This window comes from Myotis yumanensis, unplaced genomic scaffold (genome assembly GCF_028538775.1).
Source record: "Myotis yumanensis isolate MYYU_CA2020_CCGP unplaced genomic scaffold, mMyoYum1.0.hap1 SCAF_17, whole genome shotgun sequence".
Taxonomy (NCBI): Eukaryota; Metazoa; Chordata; class Mammalia; order Chiroptera; family Vespertilionidae; genus Myotis; species Myotis yumanensis.
In genome coordinates, this window is record NW_027223768.1 from 11,554,833 (window position 1) to 11,559,940 (window position 5,108).

The 5,108-nt window shown below is 41.5% G+C and overlaps 1 non-coding gene across 1 annotated transcript; it reads right to left on the bottom strand.

Annotated features, from left to right (window-relative positions):
- Positions 1–1,085: 1,085 nt before the first annotated feature.
- On the bottom strand, positions 1,086–1,167 carry LOC138996505 (small nucleolar RNA SNORD91 family). The gene has a single exon (XR_011468792.1). It is a non-coding gene; the product is annotated as a small nucleolar RNA SNORD91 family (small nucleolar RNA).
- Positions 1,168–5,108: the final 3,941 nt, after the last annotated feature.

The following is a 5,108-nucleotide window of genomic DNA, read 5'->3' on the forward strand; positions in this document are numbered from 1 at the left end:
AGTCAAGATTTGGAGTGAAAACTTGGCATAAAAAAGTCAGAATGACTTAATGCTAGGATAACTGTCTATAAAGAATAAAGATTTTTGGTGTTTATTATCATCGTGATGTGAGAAGACACAGGGAAAAACTTTTTAAGAATAAGTCAGTAAGTGATGACCAGGCAACAGAAAATAATGGACTAAACCAGCCGTGGGCAAACTATGGCCCGCGGGCCGGATCCGGCTCATTTGAAATGAATAAAACTAAAAAAAAAAAAAAAAAAAAAAAAGACCGTACCCTTTTATGTAATGATGTTTATTTTGAATTTATATTAGTTCACACAAACACTCCATCCATGCTTTTGTTCCGGCCCTCAGGTCCAGTTTAAGAACCCATTGTGGCCCTCTAGTCAAAAAGTTTGCCCACCCCTGGACTAAACACTTTGATCTCTTGCACAAATCAAGCAAAAGATCCGTAAATTAGGAAACCATAAAAAATGGTTCATATAAGATGAATTGTAAATAAGTTTAGTGGGTATTTGGAAATCCTGAGTGCACAAGAATTAGGAGAAAACAATCAGCTACAACATGAGGCATGAAAAAAATAAATGGAAGAAGCCACTTACATTTTTGAAGGGAATGAAGACTGGAGAAGAATCCCAGGAATTTGGCTAAAACTAACTGAGCCACCCGGCCAGGGCTTAGTGAGATTCTTATGGACCATCTTCACTCCTGGAACCTTAGCACTCACTGGTTTTCTCCAGACCCTGCCCTACCGATTGTACACTCTGGGCCTGTTTCTTCACCTATAAAATTGAGATATTGAATAATATGACTTTGATGATAACATCCAAGAGGAAGCAGCATTTGGAACTTTTTTTATCCTCACTCGAGGATAAGTTTATTGATTTTAGAGAGAAGGGGAGGAGAGAGAGAGAGAGAGAGAGAGAGAGAAAGCGAGCGATGATTTGTTGTTCCACTTGTGTATGAATTTGTTGGTTGATTTGTGTATGTGCCCTGACTGGGGATTGAACCCACAACCTTGGCGTATCAGTACAACACTCTAACCAACTGAGCTACCTGGCCAGGTCTAGCATTTGAAATTTTTTTTTTTTTTCCACACAGAGGTAGCATCACTGGGATGCTTCAGACAGGTTCAGACATTTTGAATAAACACATCATTGGCTGCATTTGAAATTTTTAAGTGAATTTGCAAAGTAATGTTTCTGAGGAAAAGAATTTGAGAGCCATTATTAGAACTAAGCATTGGGCTGGGAGGTAGTAGGCAAAGAGATATAGAGTGAAGTATGAGACCCAGTGTTCTTTAAAAAGATTAATGGAACATGCAGATGGTACCAAGCTAGGAGAAGCAGACCCCAGTGTGGGCAGGCAGTGAGCACATGAATGATATTAAGAGATTATAGAAATATGAGTGGAAAACAATGAAATGGGATTCAACTTTGAAAAAATGCAAAGTAATGCATTTGAGAGCAAGTAACCAGAAACACATGCGTTTGCAATGTTTTGTGGCAAGACAATTAGTTGGAGACAGAACCACCATGCCAGTGGACAGAAGATAGATGATCTGTGCATCCCTAGTGGGAGCCACACTTGGAATTCTGAGTTAAATCTCCTCCTTTGAAAGTAAGGGATGAAAAAGAAAAAGGAAGGAAGAAGTCAGGAAAGAGTAAAACTAATACTAGCTGTATCGGTTAATACAGATTTTTTCAATAGATGGAGTTACATATATGTTGATATATATGTGATTTGATATGTATGCTATTTTGTTGTATTGCTCTTTCAGATGACCACTTGTTCTGATCGATGGCACACACTCTTTCTGAGCAGCACTTCAAAACATGTGAAGAAGTAGAAAATTTGGTCTCTGAATGGTCTGCCTTAAAACAAGAAAAGTTCTATTGGGACGGTATCCACAAATTTCCTAAAAGATGGGGAAAATGTGTAGCTAGCGATGGACATTACTTTGAATAAAGCACTTTTGATGTTTCTCTTGAAATTATCGTGTTTTGATTACAAAATCCGTATTATTATGGTTAATTATATGGATTAACTATTAACTGGTTAATAATGCAGATTAACTATTGACTGGTTAATAATGTGGATACCATCCCAATAGAACTTTTCTTGTTTTGAGGCAGACCATTCAGATGAGAGAACTGAGGTATAGAGTGCTAAGAAATGTGCCTGCCATCAGACAGCTAATAAAAGACAGAAACAGAATTCAATCCCAAGCCCTCTGCCTCCAGTGCTCTGTATGTCAAGCTAAAATCCCACTCCCTATAACTGTCATCTCACATTGACCTCTGGGTGCAACAGAATTAGTCCAAGCCCTTAGGGAATGCACACCCTTAAACACTAACATTCCTCTGAGGCCTCTCTTCTCTGAATCTCCCAAGTTTTCTTCAGGTGACCATGTCTAAGACTCTTTTACCTGCTTGATGGTTGGCCTCTGTACCACCATCATGATTTTATGTCCTCGGTAATCAGGTCCCAGAAGTTATCCAGTTCCCCTAATGTAGTTCAACCAACACTAAGAATAGCAAACTCTCACCTCTCTCTAGAAACACATTAGATTTTGGGAGGTTCAGTGCTGTGTTTGTTTGAGGTATCCAGACTAAGCTCTTGACCCATGTTTAGGTAATGATAATGATAATTAAAATCCAAGCTCTGCAAAGCATGGGTTTGAGGAATATTTCATGAGATCCTTTTATAAGTGAAAAGAACGATTAATACGCAAAGACTTCCCTAAAAGTGCCCCAATTTGGCAGACCTGCCAGGATGGCATAGGCTTCACAGATGCCCACCTCCCATTTTCACAGTTATGACCCTTCTGTGACCAACTGGCAGCTGTAGAGCCCTTTCAGGGAGGGCATCATGAGAAGGTACCAGGGATAGCCTAGTAGGGATGCTTCAGTAAGAGCAACTTCTCTTAATGATGTTCCCATCGACTTAGGGTTAGAAGCAATATGGGAAAGGAGATGAGAGAGGGAAGAAGTATTTTTAAAAAAATTATACAGATACAGAAAGGCCTGTGCACAGCCAAATGGACTCTTGGAAGCATAGCTCTCTTAGAACCACTTGGTTCAGAAGAGCAGACCATGAGTGGCTCATCACCTGGACAGAGCAGTCAGGACTCTGCTTGAGTGGGAATTTCCTCACTGGACAGATGGGGACCGAGTGTCTGTTAGCTAACATTTTTTCTCTAATTACTAATTATACCAGAGAAAGGGGCTTTATGGCCAGAGTCCTGGAAATGTGAAATTTGATCAGTAGAGATTTGCAGTAAAGATGGAAGATTGATGTGTGACGTCAGACAGCTGGCAAAGAGGCCCATCAGCCCAGAAGGCCAGCAGCTGCTCACAGTGGATTCAAGAGGGTGGGGGGAGGACCCAGGAAAGTGGGGGGTCAGAAAAGGGTTTGGGAGAAGAGAGATAAGGGGAACCATGTTAACAATTTTGCTTCTCCCTCCTCCTCTTCCTTTCATTTCAGATAAGAACATATTAATCCTCTGAGTTTGGGGGATAGAGCCAACAGGTGGCAAGGCCTCTCCCTGCATAGGAGGCAGCTGCTAGAAGTGGGAAAGGGTGCCAGGAAGAGGGAGCTTCAGGTGGAAATCTGCTCAGAGCAATTAACCTTCACCCTGAAACACACCCCACTCCACTCCCACCACTCACAGAGGAGACCACAACCCTGAGGGTCATGCACTCAGAACATTCGCCAGAGCTGTGGTGCTAAAAGGGTTGTCAGGGACCAGCTGCAGCATTACCCACTGACCTTCCAGTTAGCAGTGCAGATTCCTGGACCCCACCCCAGGCCTCTGAATCTCTCAGTGGGGTAGTCCACCTCCCCAATCACTTTCTCTCACATCACCCTGTTTATTTTCTTCTTCACATGTAAACCTATACCTGAAATTACATTATCTATTTGTTTTCTGTCTTACCCATGCTAACATATGTTCCAATGTAGTAGGAACTGATTGCTCAGAACAGTGCCTTACACATAGAAGGGGCTTATTAAGTATTTGTTGGATAAAAGAGTAGGAAAATTGGACAGAAATAAGAAGAAAGAAAGGAGATGCAGAATGCCCACCCTGGTGAATAACTAAGTCAAGCTGAGCCCAGTACTAATGCTCTGGGACTCACAGGCTGTATGAGTCAGGGTGCAGCCAAGAGAGAGGGAGGTTGCTCCCTACTGGGCTTTGAACAACAATGAAAGATTGAGGATGTTCTACAAGCAATGAGCCCTTAATGCACTTACACACCAGTCCTGTCCATGGAAGCATCTCGCCACAGCCAAACCTGTAGGCCCACCAGCACCCAGGCAGAGGACATGGATCACCCCTTTGTACCTTTTAACTCAGAAAAGCCTTTAATGCACACCTGTCATTATTCTTAAATTGTTCCTAGGACATCAATATGAGGCCAGCACTCTTACCCCTATTTTGAGGAGCGCAAAAATTAAGGTTCTAAAAGTAATGACAGCATGCACTAGGTCACAAAGGGTGGGAAAGGGCTAAAACCTGGCCCTCCTGCCTCATGAGCCAGTAATGTCTTCCAACTCAACTGCTTCCTGCATATTCTTTGATGCTTATCCTTTTTTTACATGTATTTTTAATATATTGTTTATTGTTGGTAGTATTGCAGATGTCTCCCATTTGATGCTTATTCTTGAAGCCACCATGCTTTTCAAAAAGGAGGGGAGACATCAGCACTACACTATTCTAAGTTATGCACATTTTCATATTTCTTAAATCTACCTGTGACTCTTTTTTTCTGCTTTTCTCCTCTGTGAGTGGTGGGAGTGGAGTGGGGTGTGTTTTTAATATTGATAATGCTGTCTGTGAAGATGATTGTGTATTCAATGGAATTCCTTTCTTATATAAAATGATTTCTTAGAACCACATTCCATTAACTCAGTCTTTAAAATCCCCACTCTCATATGTGAAGTATTGTCCTGGTTTGAGAGTCTTGTATACATTGTGAAGGTAGAGAATCACAGCTATCAGATCTTGCTCTGCAGAATCATGTAATCTAAGTTTCTCCCTCCTTACCATGTCGTAAATAAGGACACAGAGGCCCAGGGATTTCACATGGCATGGGACACAGTAT